Source organism: Bolinopsis microptera, chromosome 9, assembly GCF_026151205.1.
Source record: "Bolinopsis microptera isolate Bmic1 chromosome 9, MBARI_Bmic_1.0, whole genome shotgun sequence".
In the NCBI taxonomy this organism is placed as follows: domain Eukaryota; kingdom Metazoa; phylum Ctenophora; class Tentaculata; order Lobata; family Bolinopsidae; genus Bolinopsis; species Bolinopsis microptera.
The window spans coordinates 8,254,367-8,276,638 of NC_087080.1; the positions used below are offsets into that span (position 1 = coordinate 8,254,367).

Sequence of the window (22,272 nt, forward strand, 5' to 3'; positions counted from 1 at the left end):
TCGCGCTTTAGTCAGAGAGCCATAACCTGTCTTTTCGTTGTCATACGTTGTATGACCCGCCGCGCACGAGTGTCCGGCTCCCCCTGTATCGTAAAAACTCCTGTAACGATACAGGATATGATTTCTAAAAGTATTACAAATGATTGCTTTTTTTGGAATAATTCTAATAAAGTTTTAGTACCCACCGCGAGCTGTTTACTCAGAATGCGCGAACGCGTCCACATAAAAAAATTTGGCGCCCTACAAACTTCGGTAGAACTTGATTTGCAACTGAACGCTCGTAGTTTACTGCGCGCGCAGCTTTTGCCGTGTGAAGTTCAACATTAAACATATATAACTATTGTTAACATTCATACTTGATACTGCATTTAATCTTTAATTCTTGATGGAATTTACGATGTACAATTGTTGGCTTTTATATGACTATGCCCAATGCCGTTTACATTATAGTGCATATTATAAGTAATACGACCCTAACATCTTATTTACAATTTAAAACATGTTACGTTGTAAATCAATGTTTGTATGTACATCACTATTTGTTCCGTATTGAAGTTGATTCATTTGGTTGCTTTTATTTTTCTTTGAAGATATAAAAACCTTTTGCAGTGTAATTTACTAAACAAAAAGACTGTTTATATGAATTATTCATTCATCATTATTATTTTGTAATTTTATCGCGCGCGTCTTTATACATTATATGTGATCATGATATGTTTAATGTTGTAAGTATTAGTTATTGATAATTTTTATTAAAGCTCAAAATATTGATTGAAATGATAATATCACAAGTAACTTCCAAAAATCTATTTGCAATCACAAAGTTTCATTAAGTCAGTAGCCCAAAATCATAATATGTAAGGATAAATTTATACTTCTTTATACTTGTTTAAAAATGTATGGACATTTCCATACATTTTTTGATAAAAATTGTTTCAGCATGTTGTTCATAACGTTTTTTTGTCCAAGAAAAACATCCTTTTGTAATTTTGTTTTCCATTATTCAAGTAAAAAATAATTTATTTTGGATCATTAGAGCACGCACTACGCCGCGCGTTTATAACTTTACGAGAAAGATATTTAATTTAGTCAAAATATTGGTTGCGCGTCTATACTCGCACGTGTTGCGTACTGCATACTGCTAATGATTGAGATTTGTTTCGTTTGTCGACTCACCAGCATTGTATTCTACAGCTTGGAGTTTGGATAACTCCACCGAACTTGGTTTTTATTGTTGGATATTTGTGCATTGTATTGACATGACGAAATATTTTTATTAGGGTAATAAGTCGACTCTGCCTTTATGGGGGCTTCTAACTAAATGCCTGATACCCATTTCTAAGCCTGGTTTAAATTGGTAATACTAATAACGTAGCACACGTTCCTAGATTTTGAATGACATTTTACTACAGTTCTTAGGTTTGGGATGGAATGAAAGTCTGCACTCTCCAGATTATTTCATTTGTGCCTGATTTTTGTGTAAAATCAAGCTCTGTTTAGGCTTGTTTTGTTGTTAGCAGTATTCTTCGAAATTCACTTCTAAATGTGATGCAATTGGCGGAGTGAATAGGTGTTGAGTATCACGAACATTCTTATTTTTCTCACATTCCATATCTGAACAATGTTGTTTTACAATAACCAATCGCTAAGGCTGCCCCCGCTTTTATATTGATTAAGTAGTCTGCCAAAATGTTTCAAATATGAATTACCAGTTTTAAACATATATTACAAACATCCCAATTTCTAGCTGGAACAGAATGACTCTTGGAACAAGTAGATTTCCTGACAGATGTTATTGAATTCTGAACTAACATCCGATGATCGTGGTAAAAAATAGGTAAGCACTTTTTTAAAGATTATGTTTTTTGTTATAATACGTACAATACCTTAAGAACGACGAATTTAGTCTACAATAAATTTAGTCAAACTTTTCGTGAGACTAAATTTCTCACATTCCATATCTGAATAATGTTGTTTTACAATAACCAATCGCTAAGGCTGCCCCCGCTTTTATATTGATTAAGTAGTCTGCCAAAATGTTTCTAATATGAATTACCAGTTTTAAACATATATTACAAACATCCCAATTTCTAGCTGGAACAGAATGACTCTTGGAACAAGTAGATTTCCTGACAGATGTTATTGAATTCTGAACTAACATCCGATGATCGTGGTAAAAAATAGGTAAGCACTTTTTTAAAGATTACGTTTTTTGTTATGATACGTACAATACCTTAAGAACGACGAATTTAGTCTACAATAAATTTAGTCAAACTTTTCGTGAGACTAAATTTTCGGCGTCTAATTTTAAAGGAGACCAAAATATCAGTTGAGCATGTTTGACATAAATAGTGAATATTATTAAGCTTACATGGTTCATAGGGCTTTGTAATTAATATAATGACATCACCGTTTAAAAAAAACCGTACCAAAGTCCCATTGCACTTAAAGGGTTAGAGCTCCTCTTGGATATCACATTTTTAATCGATCAATCCCAATGCATGCTCTGTTGAAACGGCTGGGTGATCACATCGACATAAACAACGTCGTATGGAATGGAAACTGGTCTCGAAAAGTCGAAAAATGTGATTAAAATTGCTGTAGACTAAAAATTTGCGAAATTTGTGACAAAAATCATAGTAATCAAAATTACGGTAACCAACTTAATTGTGAACCAAATTTATTGGCCCTAAGGTACGTACAAGGTTCGACTGGGATCCCAGTTCCGGTCCAGGTTATCGTGCCGAATCAGCAGCGGATACCAGGTTTTAGTGTTCGAATTAAGTGCTGGTTTGTTGTGGTGAGCTGTGATCGTAATCAGAATAGGATATTGACGGATGTTACTCGTCTAAATTTCTTCGAAGTAGCGCGCGCCGCTTTCTTCTCGAAATGTTAGACGGGAGAGAAACGAAAGATCGAGCGCTCAACTTAGCGCAAACTTGACTAATATCGCGCGTTACCGCGAGCACATTATATCATTTCTGCATATTGTGACACTGTGACAGCACAGATACTGGACAGAGTTGATATGAACGTAATCTGGTAAATTCGCTATATCGATTGAGTTCTTCATTATGTTGGCATTCAATAAATAGGCTTGGTTAATTTGAAGCGGTCTGTTTAAGCAGAACAAGAATTCTAATACATTTCATCCCATCAATAACTCAATACAGTCAATATAAGTATGCCATTTGCCAATCGCCAATCATCAACATGCACAACAGTTATAAGTTAAGTTTAATCATCCACGATCAATTACAAAAGCCAAATATGATAAATAACATATGAAATATAAACAGTAAAGAGTAAATTTCACACGTACAAACTACAAATACGAGACCCCAAAATACTTTCAGTGCAGCTATCACAGATATAAATGCTGAAAAATTGCATATTACAAGCCGGGTTCACGGGCTTCCTGAAACATCGTATGTACATGCAACCCACTGTCATAGTTGTAATATATATATTGGTCGAGGTAAATCCTATCATAATTGAAGGGTTGGGATTGTGTTCACATTTCACAGTTCAGTCACAAAATATTTGAAGGTTATTGTCTATCAAGTATTACATGTTGATGTAGCATTAAAGTAGAAGGAATGTCCAATCGTTGATCTGTATACCATTTAACCAAGTTTGATGTCTTTCGTTTTTCATCATGAAGCATACTTAAGTCTGATCAAGCTGAATTTCTGATCTCCCGTTGCCAGTCGTTGCCTGCGCCCTGCAGTCGACCTGCAACAAAATCAGAATATTATTGATAGAACCAATAAGATTGAAGAGAAAAATTCGAATCCCTCTGTATCTCAGTAAAAAATTTTATGTTCAAATGTTTTAAAGTCATTCAAGGAACGGAATCTTCTTTAATTTATACATTTGTACATGCAATTTATACAATATACAATTTATACATACTTCAATAGTTAAATCTTGATCTCAAACTTAACTAGAACTTGTCTTACTTTGAACAGCAGTCTGACTGAGGGCAAGAGTAGGTTATAGGGATTTCAGAGTTCAGACACTGAAACTCTAGGTACCTGAAAATAATAAATGTTACTCAACGTTATATTAAAATCTTGCAGAAAGTTTAGAAATTAGACATGAAATACGGCCACAGAATTGTTGCCTCCTTTCTCACAATTTCTCTGGTACCTTTATTGCTATGCAATATGTGACACAGGTCACAGTACATTTTGTAGATAGTTATTGGTTCTTTGCACACCATCAATGTGGCAGTAATGCAGATTCACAGGGTGATCCAAAACAACCCGGAAACTTAGATCCTAGCTAGACATTACGTTACGCGTTACGTAGTCGATTACGTGATGGAGTCTTTGTTCTGCCTTGACAGCACGTATTGCAGTACGTGATCCAGTAGTTGATACTAGCTAGTCAGCAGTATTCGATCCTAACTATTATAGAGTATAGACCAGGAGGTGACCGGGAATCCCGGTACCGGGATTGGCAATTTTGAGCTATCCCGGTCCCGGTCCCGGTCAACCGGGTCAAGTCACATTTTTCATCCCGGTCGCGGTCCCGGTCCCGGTCAAATGGTGATTTATGATCCCGGTCCCGGTTAATTCAGGATTCTTGGTCCCGGTCCCGGTCCCGGTCCCGGTCAATCACTCAAATTTGCCGGGATTTTGACCGGGATCTTTTACATAATTTCATTCACTGTGATTTTAAGTTTTTACTTTCATTCATTGTGAATTTCATCTTTAAACAACCTCTGAGCCAAATAAAACAATGTTTAAAATTGCTAAACAAGTTAAGGTAACTAATATCGTTACATAACTCATAAGTGCAAAGTAACATCAAGTTTTCAACTCGGCCCGGGCTACGCCCAATTGTCAATTGGAATTGGAGAATGAAACTGTTTAATAATTTGAGGGATCATTGATTGAGGAATGAAGAATGAGGGTGAACTTGAGTAATCAGTACATGAACATTATTGGTGTAGTACATTAGGCCCATGCCCCATATTGACGGGTTTTTTAGTTTTTCCTAATTTAATATTCTAGTTATTACTTATTCAAATTGTTCAATTATAATGTAAATGAAAGTTTCAGCTTTCAATATGAGAATACCAGTTTTGGTCCCGGTCATCCCGGTCAAATCCCGGTCAAATCCCGGTAAAATTGGATTGTTGGTCCCGGTCCCGGTAAGATAGAAATCCCAGAAATTATTGGTCCCGGTCCCGGTCACGGTAAATTGATAATCTCAGTCCCGGTCCCGGTCCCGGTCAAGTCACATTTTGTATCCCGGTCCCGGTCCCGGTCAGGCCTAAAATCATGTCCCGGTCACCTCCTGGTATAGACGGCACGTAACGCGTCACCTGATCATCTTAAGAATTACTGGGCGGCGCTCAGCCTGTCATTCCGCCGAATCTTTATGTTTATGAACATAATAGCCTGGGCCCCCAGGTAACTTAAGAATTATACTGAGCTTGTCCAAAAAGCATAAATCAATAAATGTTGAAGTCTTGCAAAATGTCCAACACTAATCTATTTTGAATTGTGTTATTTATGTGTTTAATTTGAATCCAGATTATAATGGAAGTCCGTTCGTTTCAAATAAATCATCCAAACCTCGTGAGTACTAAGTTCACTGAACAATTCATAATTAAATTGAAAGTACGAACATCGGACAAGATATAATACGGAAATAGATAATTTCTCGTTTGTCAATTAAAGTACTGCCGACTTTACGTCATGTAAATGGTCACTGTAACATTCAAGGTGGTCTCCTAAATTTAGCTAAAAGTAATGAACTTACTCAACTCATTCGAGATCATAAGCTAGACATACTTTCCCTAAATGAGATGAATCTTAATGATACTATTGACACAGACACCATAAATATTCCTTCCTCCTTCAACATTATGCGATGCGACAGGCCAAACAGTTCTAGGGGTGGTTGTGGCTTAATGATAAACAAAAAACTAGCTTACACAGAATTAGTTATGGATAGTAAGCTTGATAACATTGAAGCATTATGGGTGAAGCTTAAGAATAGCAAGATCAATGTTTGCTGCTTCTATCGCTCTGGAAATTATTGCAGTGTTGATAACTTTATTGAGTACATTCATTTTTGCATGAAAAAATTGAACGGGAAAAAGGTTATCTGGATTGGGGATATAAACATTGACCAGAATAATATCTCATCAACCCAGTACAAAAAATTAGATATGACCTTGAGATGTTACAATCTAGTTCAAACCATTCAAGGGATAACTAGAGTTGCTAAACGTGGAGACAATTTTACCCAGACTACTATTGATGTAATATTCACTAACTGTTATGCAGATTTTGTTCAATCTTCTGTTCTTGATGAACGTATTGGGGATCATCAAGCTATTATGTGTGAGATAGATTGTAAAGTACCTATAGCTCCTAAATTTGAAAAGGTTGAAATTAGAAATCATTGTAAACGTAATGTTAAACAATTCTTAGACTATCTAGATACCTGTTCTGATTACAGTCCACTATTGGAAAGTACAGATGTTGAAGCTATCACTGCTGGCCTTTGTCATCATATTGAACAGGCATATGCAACCTTCTTCCCTTGCAAGACCATAGAAAGGCATGAAAAGTTCATACATAAACCTTCTACTGAACTTTTAAATGCCATTAATCATACACATTTTCTTCTAAAGAAATTCCGTAAAAAGAAGGATAAGAGAGACAATGGAAATTGCAATAAATGTGGTATATGTAGCAAATGTATAAAGTGTAATGAGGCCTGGGATTGCTACAAGATTCAGAGAAATATTAGAAATAAATTAGCTAAAACCTGCAAAAAGGCTAATGTAATCGATGATCTACAAGTTAAAAGTGCCAAGAATGATCTTAAAGGGGTATGGAAAACTATCAAACTGGCATCAAATATGACCCCTGGTACAACTAATTGTCAAACTATCAATGAGAATGATCCTGAGCTATTTAACTTTCATTTTGCAAATGTTGGATCAAGATTACAAAATCAGGCCCCCAGTATTGAAAGAGTTAGTTTTACTGATTTTTTACCTCCTAGAACTTCTAACATCTCATTTGATAGATTCCAAGAAATAAATGAAACTGATATCCTAATGTATGTCGAAACGCTCAAGAATGACAAGGCCTCATATGACGATGTGCCTCTATTTTTACTTAAGCAAGCTGTACCACACATAGTTGAGCCACTGACCCATATTGTCAATTTGAGCCTTAATACAGGTGTTGTACCAACACTTTGTAAAAAAGCTAGAGTAACTCCCATCCATAAGGCAGGAATAAAAGATGATCCTAATAATTACAGGCCAATATCCATCCTTCCACTTGTAGGAAAACTTATAGAATACTTTGTCGGCAAGCAACTCACTGATTACATGGAAGAGAACAAACTTTTCATCCGGCATCAATATGGCTTTCGGAAAAATCACTCCACAACTTATTTGATGTACGATCTGATGGACGAAATATATATGAGTAAATCTAAGTCTTATAAACCAGGAATCATCTTTCTTGATCTTAAGAAGGCCTTTGACACAGTGAATCATGAAATATTGCTTCAAAAATTGGCATATTATGGAATTGGTGGCATTGCTTTAACCTGGTTTAAGAACTTCTTATCTTGTAGATATCAATGCACTAGGATCAATGGCAAACTAAGCTCATTTTTAGAAGTTCTGAGTGGTGTACCACAAGGAAGCATCATTGGGCCTATATTATTTAGTATCTTCATAAATGACATCATTTATGCCTGTAACCTATCTAAGCCCTTTCTATTTGCAGATGATGGTGCACTATTCTTTGATCAAACCTGCAGAAGCACATTTATAAACATGAAAATAGAACTTATGACAATCTTTAAATGGCTCAGTGTAAATAAATTATCACTCAATGAAAAGAAGACTGAATTCCTATTGTTTGATTCTGTTGATCAACATGATGAATTAACCATTGAATGTAATGAGGTAACTTTCACAATCAAGGAGTGCAAAGAGACAAAATATCTTGGCCTCATTCTAGATAGTAAATTAAACTTCAAAAGCCATGTAGATTATATTATTAAGAAGGTCATGAAGAGAATTGGTGCCATGTATAGAAGTAAAGCACTGCTACCCATTAAATATAGGAAAATGTTTGCCAATGCACTCATGTTGCCACAATTCGATTATTTAGACACGATCTATTGTAGAGCTGGCAAGACAAAACTTGCTGAACTTGACACTCTGTACAAAAAGGTAGCCAAAATAGCTCTCAACGTTCCACAAACAGAGAGCAGCCTTAATGTTTATAGAGACATGAAATGGTTACCACTCCATCTTAGACGGCAACTCCATCTGTCAAATTATATGTTTAGAATCATCCATGACAATTGTCCTACAAACTTTATGAACAAATTTAGTTACATATCAGGAGGTAGTAGGAGCGGCGAAAGCTGCAACCTATATGTTAATAGATCAGCATCACATAAAAACTTTCAATACTTGGGGGCAAAATGTTGGAATAATGTTCCAACAGATCTACGAAATCTGCCCGATGTTAAAAGCTTTAGTGATTCGTATAAGAAACAGCTACTCTCATCTATAACAACAGACCCTAATTATACCGTCGACAATTCATATGACAAATTTTACACTGCAATCATAGTCGACGATAACTAAGTATCTTCTAATTCTTTTAAATCTGAGGCATATATAATTGATGTATCGAAAGAATTTTCCTTTTTTTACCACCTTACCATTTTGATTGATTTTGCACATGACTGACATGTTTTAACTGGAGAAAGGGTTCGCACAGTGGTAGTTTTATAAACCACTTTTAATTTATTGACCTATTATACCTAGTGGTAGTTTTATAGACCACATTTAATTTATTTACTTATTATACTTAATATTTATTTTTGGTGACTGTATCACCCAGTTTTAACATTTGATAATTGTACATTTTATTGACGACACATTGACTGAATGTTATTTTATATTCTAATTTATATTCTAGATATTTTATTTATTTTTCAACAGACGACAACTTCCTGTTTTTTCTTCTATATAAGTTACTCATATCTCTTTTACAGACTTTTTTACAAGGACATTGACAGATGATACTCACATTAGGCATTCATTATTGCATCTAAATTATTTCACTTGCATTAGGTTTAGAAATTTATTCTCTGGTTAACAGATTTCAAATGTTAAATTAATTTGTAGTATGACAGTAAGGTATATAAGAAGTTATTGAATTTTGCTTGGGCTATTATATTGACTATTGAGGTTTAATGATGATATGGAATTTGAATTCTATACAAATTTACACTATGTGGTTGGGGCATTTTGCATAGTAAATATGGTTACTACTCCTATATATCATATTATTTGATTGGTATTCGATTTCTGATTATTTCTCTAGGAATATGATTATTATATCTCAATTTGGCTTTAGGTAGGGTGCCCCGCTAAAAGAACTGGATTCTTCCAGGAAGCATCCCGTGCACAGACCTTGGTCTACATATATATTAAATTATTAACCATTCATTCTGTATGTGCACGAAAATTTATTTCAATCAAATGTGCAAGAACTGAAATAGTCGAGGTACTCACGCATTATAATTAGAGTTAGACTGTGTCTAATTAAAGTACGTGAGTACCTGGACTTGTCTAAGACACGCACTGCAGTTCGAAAACTAAAGGCTTAATTGACAGCTTGCTTGGGATCCATTGTGGTTGCTTGTTAAATTTAGTGTACATAATAATACAATACTATTTACCAGTACAGTAATTATAAGAATTAACAAATTTTATATGAATGTGACTACGTAATCTGACAAAATGTTTTGAACGAATCCAATGAAACAACAGAGTCGAACTTCAGTTCATACCGTCCAGCTAAAACAAAGACTTGATAACGTAACACGGTCTGAGGTGATATTCATATACTGCAGTACGTAACAGCTGTAATGGTCAATGGATTCTTTGGTCTTAGTTAGACGGTATGTAACGTGTTCAATTATGTTTCGCGTTAAGTATCGTATAGCTAGAGTCTAATAGTAAAATAAATTAAGAAACTGAATCGAAACAGTTAACTTCAGTAATTACGCTAGTTAATAATGGTTACAGTAGTTGCTATCATGAAAGTATACAAAAAATATAAGATCGTCAAGTCAACCGGTGTAAGAACGAATATGTTTTAGGGTTTTTAAATTGTGGTTACCTTTCTGTGGAATTATAACTTTCGATCGATTATTCGTTCTAGGGATAACTGAAAACTAGGGATAACTGTACCATTCTAAAACGGCTAGAGCCAAGTTTGCCACACGATGAAAAGATTCGCCATAATCTTACTATATATAAAGCGAGACGATATATATGGATGTGTTTATCCGTACCATTTTACTGACACCACGGCATCAACTTTAACGCGACTTTCCGCAAAAACCGTAAAAGATATACAACTGATACTTTTTTGACTGGGTCAAATGCTTTAATGGCCTCCAAATCAGCATGAAAAAATAAAAATTGGCCAAGGAATAGGAGTTTTAGAGCCCAAAATTTGAACCCCCAAGTGGTGTCAAAAACACAAATTAAATAGGTAATAATTATTTAGTCTCTTGAGTCTTGACACTATTTTAGGGTTATACGGGTTCCTCATGCTAGTAAGATTAAAACGCTAGACATCTTAAAAGATGGTTTACTTTTCGATATAATTATAATATTGGTTTACTTTCAGTTTCATACCAAACACATGTCAGTATACTACTGTTATTTGAATGTAACTGTAACATTTGCTATCACTGTAACAATCTACAGTGAAAGCACGAAAGTATAACCTACGAACGCAAAATCGTCTGATTGGGTGTTACTCTCTAAATTGATAAAAATTTAGTTGACAGCCACCTATAATAAGTAGCAGTAATTTAATAACTTGCCTGTCCACATAGCGAATACTGATGTCGTCTGGTTATTGGTATCGTCGAGTCCATGATGTTTATCATCTTACACTTGATTAACCCTTGCTATTAAATAAATATAATTAATGCAAGATTATAGAATAACTTACTTACCTTAATAACGACAAATTTTGACTATAACCATAAATTTAGTCAAACTGTTGACCAAGATTGTTTAAACCAAATTTCATGTGACTTAATTTTTCGGCGACTAATTTTGAAGTAGACCAAAAGTTTAGTAGACCATATATGCAGTGGCGTAACGAAGGGCCCCGCTGACCCCGCTGTGCGGGGCCGGGTCAGCGGGGTACTTAACTAAAGTACTAGCAAAACTGCACGTTTTGCTCTAGAAACACACTTTTTTAGAGATTTTACCGGCTTATTCTCTAAAATCACCTAATTTGTTAAATTTTAGGGAGGGGCAGTGGGCACCAAAAGGGGAGGGGGTGCCAACAGGGGGGCGCATGCTCGGGGGGGGGGGGGGGGGGGGGGGGCGCAAACAGGCAACGTTACGCCACTGCATATATGAATTAAATTTTATTGAGCTTACATTCTATATCATGTGTTTATGATATTGATATTGATAACAGTTAAATATCGCTAACTGTACACATAACAGGTCCCGCCTATACTGCGTGTAATAAGAAATTGTATGCTATGATATGTAACTAATGTGTGTAACATGTTAATGGCTCGCCGTTGGAATGTTCCCAGGACCCAGATCAAGAATATAATTCCTCCTTACCAAAATACGCACATATGGTGTGAGTTACAGGATCACGATAAGGTTGATAATTTGTCCACGTGACCGTTTGGCGCGCGGTGTGCACGTGGGCCCATGGGAAATAAATATTCTACAAGGCAAATAAGTCTCTTACATCACGTGGAATTTATAGGTCTAGCCTGTTTGTCGCCATGGAAACAGAGGATTATCGTAAAAGTATTAATGCAAGGTTTTACAATATTAATAATGATACTGAAAGCGCCCTAGATGTAGGATTTTTAAAAATAGAACAATTAAAGTGAGCAGAACTACCATACTTTAGCTTTAACAGCCATAATATAACCAAGTTAACTGCAGTACCCAATATGGTACTAATATGTCGTCATTTTAAACACACGGTGCAGAATGCAGATTAATGACCCTTCACTAATCACTATATATATTATGTAATATGTATGTTATATCATAAAACTCAACAGCAGGTCGTAAGAGAATATTATGGTCGCCATGGCAACAGGGAGGACGGATGTGTCAGTGTATCAAATGTATTACCATTTAGCTGCGGGGCGTGTTAATGTGTTATCACATATTCATGGGCAGTTACATTTTAAGTGTAATAATCATGATGTAAATTGTAAAGTAGAACCGTTGTATTAAAACTGTCCAGAATTAGAAGTGTAGAATTTATATCAATAGAGTCGGATAAAGGAATGTATCATAACAAATTCAGGCCAGATAAGAATCTAGTACAGAGATAAGTTCGACACTGCAAGGGGCGGAGAATGTAAGTTTTCCACAAGGTTTGTACAGGCGTTAATTATAATATAACTAAGTAAACTGCAGTTTGATACTTATTCTTCAACCTAACAATCTCATGCCTTGAATCCGAGTCCCATTATAATCCGTTATCCGACTAGAATTTCCAATGATGAAACGGATCATGTTAAATCGTATAAAACAATTCAGATGAAAAGACTATAATTAATTAATTGTAGTCTATTTAGTATTTACATTAATTATTTAGGGTTACAGATGGGGTTACAGATGGGGGGAGGGTGTTATCATATTGTCATGAGCAGTCGCATTTTCAGTGTAATGATATCATAGTTATGATTGCAGTACTGTCAACCGTTGTAATAAAACTGTGCAGAAGTGTACAATTGATATCAATATAGATTCGGATAAAGGGGGAAGGGGTGGGCCGTGGGGGATATGTAATGTTGTAGCTTATTAGCCCGATGTAGGATTGAATCAAAGCATATAGCCATAAAAGTGAGAAGAACTACTTCTTAGGTTTAACTTATCTCTGTAGAAAATGGTGGTTGCCATGGGAACAGGGAGTACTGTCAAATGTATTACCATTTAGCTGCGGGGCGTGTTAATGTGTTATCACATATTATCATGGGCAGTTACATTTTAAGTGTAATAATCATGATGTAAATTGTAAAGTAGAACCGTTTTATTAAAACAGTCCAGAATTGTAGAATTTATATCAATAGAGTCGGATAAAGGAATGTATCATAACAAATTCAGGCCAGATAAGAATCTAGTACAGAGATAAGTTCGACACTGCAATGTGCAAGGGGCGGAGAATGTAAGTTTTCCACAAGGTTTGTACAGGCGTTAATTATAATATAACCAAGTAAACTGCAGTTTGATACTTATTCTTCAACCTAACAATCTCATGCCTTGAATCCGAGTCCTATTATAATCCGACTAGAATTTCCAATGTTGAAACAGATCATGTTAAATCGTATAAAACAATTCAGATGAAAAGACTATAGTTAATTAATTGTAGTCTATTTAGTATTTACATTTATTTAGGGTTACAGATGGGGTTACAGATGGGGGGAGGGTGTTATCACATTGTCATGAGCAGTCGCATTTTCAGTGTAATGATATCATAGTTATGATTGCAGTACTGTCAACCGTTGTAATAAAACTGTGCAGAAGTGTACAATTGATATCAATATAGATTCGGATAAAGGGGGAAGGGGTGGGCCGTGGGGGATATGTAATGTTGTAGCTTATTAGCCCGATGTAGGATTGAATCAAAGCATATAGCCATAAAAGTGAGCAGAACTACTTCTTAGGTTTAACTTATCTCTGTAGAAAATGGTGGTTGCCATGGGAACAGGGAGTACTGTCAAATGTATTACCATTTAGCTGCGGGGCGTGTTAATGTGTTATCACATATTATCATGGGCAGTTACATTTTAAGTGTAATAATCATGATGTAAATTGTAAAGTAGAACCGTTTTATTAAAACAGTCCAGAAGTGTAGAATTTATATCAATAGAGTCGGATAAAGGAATGTATCATAACAAATTCAGGCCAGATAAGAATCTAGTACAGAGATAAGTTCGACACTGCAAGGGGCGGAGAATGTAAGTTTTCCACAAGGTTTGTACAGGCGTTAATTATAATATAACCAAGTAAACTGCAGTTTGATACTTATTCTTCAACCTAACAATCTCATGCCTTGAATCCGAGTCCCATTATAATCCGACTAGAATTTCCAATGTTGAAACAGATCATGTTAAATCGTATAAAACAATTCAGATGAAAAGACTATAGTTAATTAATTGTAGTCTATTTAGTATTTACATTTATTTAGGGTTACAGATGGGGTTACAGATGGGGGGAGGGTGTTATCACATTGTCATGAGCAGTCGCATTTTCAGTGTAATGATATCATAGTTATGATTGCAGTACTGTCAACCGTTGTAATAAAACTGTGCAGAAGTGTACAATTGATATCAATAGATTCGGATAAAGGGGAAGGGGTGGGCCGTGGGGGATATGTAATGTTGTAGCTTATTAGCCCGATGTAGGATTGAATCAAAGCATATAGCCATAAAAGTGAGCAGAACTACTTCTTAGGTTTAACTTATCTCTGTAGAAAATGGTGGTTGCCATGGGAACAGGGAGTACTGTCAAATGTATTACCATTTAGCTGCGGGGCGTGTTAATGTGTTATCACATATTATCATGGGCAGTTACATTTTAAGTGTAATAATCATGATGTAAATTGTAAAGTAGAACCGTTTTATTAAAACAGTCCAGAAGTGTAGAATTTATATCAATAGAGTCGGATAAAGGAATGTATCATAACAAATTCAGGCCAGATAAGAATCTAGTACAGAGATAAGTTCGACACTGCAAGGGGCGGAGAATGTAAGTTTTCCACAAGGTTTGTACAGGCGTTAATTATAATATAACCAAGTAAACTGCAGTTTGATACTTATTCTTCAACCTAACAATCTCATGCCTTGAATCCGAGTCCCATTATAATCCGACTAGAATTTCCAATGTTGAAACAGATCATGTTAAATCGTATAAAACAATTCAGATGAAAAGACTATAGTTAATTAATTGTAGTCTATTTAGTATTTACATTTATTTAGGGTTACAGATGGGGTTACAGATGGGGGGAGGGTGTTATCACATTGTCATGAGCAGTCGCATTTTCAGTGTAATGATATCATAGTTATGATTGCAGTAGTGTCAACCGTCGTTTTAAAACTGTGCAGAAGTGTACAATTGATATCAATAGATTCGGATAAAGGGGGAAGGGGTGGGCCGTGGGGGATATGTAATGTTGTAGCTTATTAGCCCGATGTAGGATTGAATCAAAGCATATAGCCATAAAAGTGAGCAGAACTACTTCTTAGGTTTAACTTATCTCTGTAGAAAATGGTGGTTGCCATGGGAACAGGGAGTACTGTCAAATGTATTACCATTTAGCTGCGGGGCGTGTTAATGTGTTATCACATATTCATGGGCAGTTACATTTTAAGAGTAATAATCATGATGTAAATTGCAGATTAATGACCCTTCACTATTATGTTATATCATAAAACTCGACAGCAAGTCGCAAGAGAAAATTATGGTCGCCATGGCAACAGGGAGGACGGAGGTGTATCAAATTGATTACCATTTAGCTGCGGGGCGTGTTAATGTGTTATCACATATTCATGGGCAGTTACATTTTAAGAGTAATAATCATGATGTAAATTGTTAAGTAGAACCGTTGTATTAAAACTGTCCAGAAGTGTAGAATTTATATCAATAGAGTCGGATAAAGGAATGTATCATAACAAATTCAGGCCAGATAAGAATCTAGTACAGAGATAAGTTCGACACTGCAAGAGGCGGAGAATGTAAGTTATCCACAAGGTTTGTACAGGCGTTAATTATAATATAACCAAGTAAACTGCAGTTTGATACTTATTCTTCAACCTAACAATCTCATGCCTTGAATCCGAGTCCTATTATAATCCGACTAGAATTTCCAATGTTGAAACAGATCATGTTAAATCGTATTAAACAATTCAGATGAAAAGACTATAATTAATTAATTGTAAAGAGTTTGGACGGAGCTGATGTTGGATGTTGTTAACGAGTTCATCGCTACAATGATTATTCAGAAGATATGTTATGAATTTCGAAGTAACATAGCAAGAGCTCATTGATGATTATAGATTAAGCGTAAAATAAGATGTCAGCTTAAAGTTCTGATTTAAATCATGACTAATTTCTTTAGTCAATCATATAATATAGTAATACCACAAGCAATGCAAAAAACAGTAAACAATAACATGATGGAATAAAAACCTAACATTATAGTATCGATTGATCATTCAAGTGGGCGTGATAATACGAAGTAGATAAACTGTTGATCGATGCTGCAAAAGCTCGACAACATCTGAGAGAAATACAATTCTAGGAGGAATGGAACAGATGTGAACAGCAAATAAGATTGCTCAGTTATATGGCACATGTTTCAGCTCAGTTATGTTACGGCATGTAGCATTGGCAAAGATACAACTACAAGCAAGCGACATCTATCAAAATCGAGTATTGAACTAATGAGCACTTACAATGAGAAATGGCTGCGAATTCACCAAAGTTTGCTAGAATCTATTCAGCGCGTTAATAGATATACCATGTGACATATGCGTCATCTCAGATGATGCAATTCTGACGTCGTAATTGGCTGAAAAATATGTCACGTAGCGCATCACGTGGCAAAGTTTTGGCCAATCGTAATCGCGTGTCTTGGAGTACAGCGCTCACTTTGAGCGTGATCAAATTCTGGCCTTATAATTGGTTGCGCGCGTACGTCACGTGACATAGGTCGTAGCCAATGTCTGATTTACTCCATAAATGTGGAGTAAAACTCTACGTTTTTCTATGGTCTGGCCCGACGGCAAGTGCTACGAAGTAGCGCGCGCCGGGCCAGATCATTAACAATGGTCAAAATAGGATACCCAGGTTGTAATTATTAATCAACGCGTGCTACCCTACGCTACATCCTCATTATCTGGTTTGTCAGCAATCTAACTCTCATCGTCCGAGTCCTCTTTTTTCAAATTGTTCAAGTTAATATAACCAATAACCATTAGGTGTGAATTTGAGCTGATATTTCGAAGTATATATGGTAACTGGCCAGACCTTACAATGCCGCTTGTCGTCGTGGGACAGAAATCAGCAATCTATCTAAGTCGTCCCTAGATATATAATAAAGTCATAACTAACAGATAGTTTAAACACAACGCTGCCGTTTAAACTTTCTTTAACAAACAAAATTATAAACCTTGCATTCTGCGCCAATTTACGTACGTTACGTTTTGGTACGTTTTGGTACGTTTTGGTGAGTTTGGCAGGGCGTGCTCAGGACAACTGCATCGAGTGCGTCCTCCTCCAGCTCAGCATTGAGTTATCGTTTGTCGGAGTGTAGCCTGGAACCAGTGGCGTGTCTGCGGTACTGTTCCAAGAATCTGCCTAGACCAACTTTGAAACTGTCTAGCAATGTGGTACTCCGGAGCTCCGATGGGAGCACGTTGAAGAGCTGAGCTGCTCTAACTCTAAAGCTGTTGTCGTAATCTGTTCTTACCGACAACTGTGCGCTTTTGTTCATGGCTGGGATCTCTGCCTTAATTCCATGCCTTTGATGAGACTTGAACTCGAAACCCGTATCGTTCGGAGCATGTTCATTAAGAATTTTCCATACATGAATAATAGAATTACGCTCTCTCCGCCTCTGAAGAGACATAAACTTAAGCTTCTTCAGCCTGTCCCAGTACTGGAGATCACGGCAGCCAGATATCTTTCTAGTAAAGGATCTCTGTACAGTCTCCAGCTTTTGAATCTCTGTGACTTTTGCAGGGTTCCAGACTGGACAGCAGTACTCTAGCTTGGAGCGAACCATGCTTTTGTATAAAGTCAGCATGACTACTTGTGACCGGTCTCTAAAAGCACTCTAAAAGTCCAAGCCGCCATTTTTCTAGCTCCTTGTGCTCTGTCAAAAGCAATATTCCTAAGATAATTTAAATCATATCTATTATTAAGAAATAAATTCCGGCAACATAATTCGCGCTTTATCAATGAAAACAGATTTTACTGAGGCCGTCTCTCCCTGGCATCTGCAAACTATGAACTGCAAAAGCCAGGGAGTTTAAGGCAGGTCCATTATCTGGACCCCTCAGTATATGACCAAGCTTTCTCCATCGACTTTTCTCCACTCAAGCTGAGAGTGGTTCACTGAGAGCTCACAAATACGCCTGTTCTGTGCAAGCGGGACTCTCGTTCTGTTCTGTACACTCGGAATACCAGAGACGACTCAGGTTGACTTGTGCTCATGCTCCAGGAGCCAACTCCCGATTTCCGTAAAAATCTGTGACAGAGCCCGGTTCCGGGTTCCGCCCATCTTTCTCAGATAACACACTTAGACACAAAATGATTTTGAGAGTGCTAAGCTGCTAAAATTCAAGTCTAATTTTTTGACTTGTTGCTCCCATCCCAGTTACCTTGGACTGAGGACTCCTCTCCCTCGCAAAAACATATAGCACTGAAGTATTATGTTTCTTGTTCTGATTTGAAACCGTAAATAAAATCTTGGACTAGTTGACATTTTGGCCAAGTAGACTTAAAACAGGATTAAGAAATTTATATTCCGATAACCGGTCGCGGTTAGTAGTTGCTTTACGAAGGTATTTGCAATGCCTGTATCAGCTTATAATATATACCAATTCTGAACCAATTGTGTGAGTTAAATTAAAAGAGCTGGAAAACCTGTCCTGCTATTTCGCAAATTCATCCTCTTAGGAGAGAATTTATTGTTCAAGACTACAGCAAGTGTCACAACAAATCCCATTTCCTAATACTTTTACAATTGTTTGTACAAGGGCCGGGCTGAAGTCAGTGACACATACTTAACTTTACTTGATACAATGTCGAATTTGTTCTCCACTAGTAGAAGTGTTGGGCAATCTACCGTGCAAACCTCTTATTAAAGCCCGATATGTTTTGACCATTTCTTTGCTTGGATATAACTTGTTGTGGAGTTTCTGCATATCCCGTAGCAGTCTATCAAGTTTTTCGATATGGAATTTCTGGTCGCGTGGTAAGTTTCCTGCCGCTGTTACCACTAGCTCAGATCGATCTTCTAATACGGCGGAGTTCATGAATCCGAGATTTTGGAACCAATTTGGAACCAATGATACGGTTTTGATACTGTTTGGAACGGTTTGGAACCAACGTTATTTTGACTATATTTTGGATCAAAAATAGATAATTATGGTTGTACGGTGTAGGGGGATGTGTTTACTAACTATTTTGACGTCAAAATTGTCGCCAGAGTGCTACGGCCACCAAACTTTGTAGGAACACTATAAGGGTCAATACCAAACGATTCCGACCTGTTTTGGGGCAATCCGACGAGTTTTAGAAAAAATTTCATTTGTGTTCATTCCGTTCATTCCATGACTCAGGGAGCCTCTGGCGACTATTTTGACGTCAAAATAGTTAGTAAACACATCCCCCTACACCGTGCAACCATTTCCAGCACTCTGAAACTACTTAAACAGGCTAAAATGACCGTATCAAAATGCCTCAAAAACCGTATCATCTGGTTCCACAATCTCGGATTCATCTTCTGATACGGCGAGCGCAAATTGATTTTTTCAACGAAACTAGACAAACTTCAACATTCGTGACTAATTTTAAACGCGCGCACCGCGACGCGCATTTATTTTTTAGGAAACATGAACCCGATCTGATCATAGCCATGTGTGATGAAATACCTTAGTTTATTTAATTAAATTTGGCGAAGTAAACATGACTTTTTGCTCTGAAAATTAATAGAGAAGTACAACCCAACTTTATCAAACTCTACGCATCGGAAACTGATATTAAAAATTATAACTTGTAAGTACTAATGTTAGCTCTCGCTTAACTAGACCATTTTCAGCTCAGATATTATGTTAAGTTACGTGCTCAAGATTAGAAACAACTTGTATCATTGATGTGAAAAAAACCTGGGAGAAACTCCTTCTAGCCACGCGTGATGAGTGATTAGCTAAAATCGAGCTGATATGGAAAAACCGGGTGACGTGTGTCATCTCACCGAGACACTACAGACATGGTGTGTAGTTTATACTTTTGGAAATTACACATTACCTCACTGGAAGATTTACAGGTTATAATTGTGGGAAGTCTCTATGTTTAATAACCCTTAATAATTCTTGGTGGACTATTAAAAATTATTTTCCTCAGGGAACGTGCGAAGGACGAAGTCTAAGAATTGGAGAATAACGTCAGTAGAGAAGCAGCTAACTTCCCCTGTACCCAAGCATACCAACGACGTTAAACAATAGACATGAAGAGACTCGATGCCACCGCTGACCCCCTACGAAGTACTTGTGCTCGGAGGCAGAAACTGGCATCGTTTAGGTCGAGAGCTAAAATGTAATCCTCGTGACCTGGATCTGGAGCAACTACAGCACAGCTACCTTCACACTACATCAGATTCGAAATAAGACTCAACAGAGCCTCGTATTCTCCGCACAACACTATCTTGATAACATTAGTCTGAAAAAGTTGGTTAAAGAACTTAATCCGGACATTAAGAGGCTGTGGGGATGTACGGATAGTATTCGCTATTAGGAAACACCCTTCAATCGGTAATACACTAGTGAAGAATTGAAAACTGGAAACCCTTGATGTAGGAAAACAGAGGTGTAATGGACCTGGCTGCAAAATTTGCCCGTACTGTTTGACAAGGACTCAAAGATCAACAACATGGACCTGGTGCTAGACGGAACAAACAAGGACAAACATGTTATCTATGTTGCCCAGTGCCAGCTATGTTGCACACATTTGACCGCTTTTACAATTTAAGCTGGTATGAAGAAGAGATAATATTTTGCTTTTAGTGTTACCGTCACTACTGTAACGAGATTTCTTAGCGTTATCAATTTACAGTAATGGGACAGAACAGTTTTAAGACTGATTAGTGAATTTTTGTTAAATAAGTAGTGCTAGTTACTGCTAATCAGTTTTACTAAAGAATATTAAATTTTGCCGGCTAATTTTTACGTTTGATTTAATAAGTTATGATGATTATATATAAACTTTACTTGATATAGTGCTTATCTTAAAGTTAAATGTTTTTATAGGCTCTTAAGGATGTAGTTTTACGAAGATTTCAAGCCTTACGATGTGTGTTTCCCTTCGTGTCCGAAAGAATTATAAGTTGTGAGAACTCTACATGAAACATTACAACACAGCATACCCTGTTAAGAGCATTGCCGTTTTACCATTTATTGTACCATCAGAACAAATAATTCTTCGTGAACAATCTCTAATATCGACTGTAGAGTGATTCAGCACGCTTGATACATTATTACGCTTGATACATATAACGGGTATTACGCAAGTCCCAAGGTCTGTGATTTAATCCTTATATGTAGTAGTTGCAACTGGGTTAAGAAGCGGTCATACGTAATTATGGTTGAAATAATTTGTCCAACCATCAAATTCAACGATAAAAGAATATAATACTCTAACCCGAACTGCTAACTAAACAAGAAACTATGCTTCCTAAGAATAAACCCATATATTATTGAAATTATTATTAAACCCATATAATATTGACGTGATCGAGATAGTTTATTGCCAGGCAAGCATTTTAACCCCGTCATGAGATTTACAATTACAATTACATCTTAATCAGTGTCCGAAAATTGAAAATGCATTGATTCAAGTTGGTTTCAACTGTCAGGGGCTTTACTTGGCGGCGCACAGCCTGTGATTCCGTAAGATTATTCGACGGTTTATCATGTTCATGATCATAATACATGATACTAATTATAGACTTGTATTGGGTCCCCCGGGTACCGGTAATCGGGGACCATTCAAATAGTGTTAACGGTAACAGTAAGTAATTTAGCACGCTTGTATGTATTGGCCAGTCTATCAACAATTAAGGTCAATGAATCATGCATGATTACTGTTATGCACTCAGCGCTCAGTCTTTCATTCTGCCGAATTTATTTATTCGGTTTATGAAAATGCAAAATGACAGCCCGGTTTATAAACATCATATAATAGCCTGGAGTCCCCGCTCCCAGGTAAAATACATAAATAAGGACCGCCAAGGAATGAAGAACGAAATTTAATATTATCATTACCTAATCGATTACAAATATTGCACATTGCAGATTCCTGAAATTAAATGTAAAATGCAGTTTAACTCGTGCATCTCATAATAATATGACTATATATTCATATTAGAATTGTAATAATGCTACATGCTACGCGCGCTAAAATGATGA

The 22,272-nt window shown here is 36.5% G+C and overlaps 3 protein-coding genes and 2 long non-coding RNA genes across 5 annotated transcripts in view; 3 read left to right on the forward strand and 2 right to left on the reverse strand.

Moving 5' to 3' along the window:
• Positions 1 to 22,272, forward strand: part of LOC134820849 (vasculin-like protein 1) — a 632,099-nt gene that overhangs the window by 179,494 nt on the left and 430,333 nt on the right. The gene's annotated exons all lie outside the window — the stretch shown is intronic.
• The window catches only part of LOC134821469 (glutaryl-CoA dehydrogenase, mitochondrial-like), a 101,897-nt gene that overhangs the window by 32,682 nt on the left and 46,943 nt on the right, over positions 1 to 22,272 (reverse strand). The window lies entirely within an intron of this gene.
• LOC134821471 (proline-rich transmembrane protein 2-like) overlaps positions 1 to 22,272 on the forward strand; it is a 90,378-nt gene that overhangs the window by 6,337 nt on the left and 61,769 nt on the right. The gene's annotated exons all lie outside the window — the stretch shown is intronic.
• LOC134820700 (uncharacterized) lies at positions 1,221 to 22,194 on the forward strand. Its single transcript, XR_010160913.1, has 3 exons — positions 1,221 to 2,184; positions 19,908 to 20,081; positions 20,213 to 22,194. It is a non-coding gene; the product is annotated as an uncharacterized LOC134820700 (long non-coding RNA).
• LOC134820966 (uncharacterized) lies at positions 3,102 to 10,997 on the reverse strand. The gene is made up of 3 exons (XR_010160956.1): positions 10,909 to 10,997; positions 3,916 to 4,037; positions 3,102 to 3,735 (listed from the first exon to the last, which is right to left on the reverse strand). It is a non-coding gene; the product is annotated as an uncharacterized LOC134820966 (long non-coding RNA).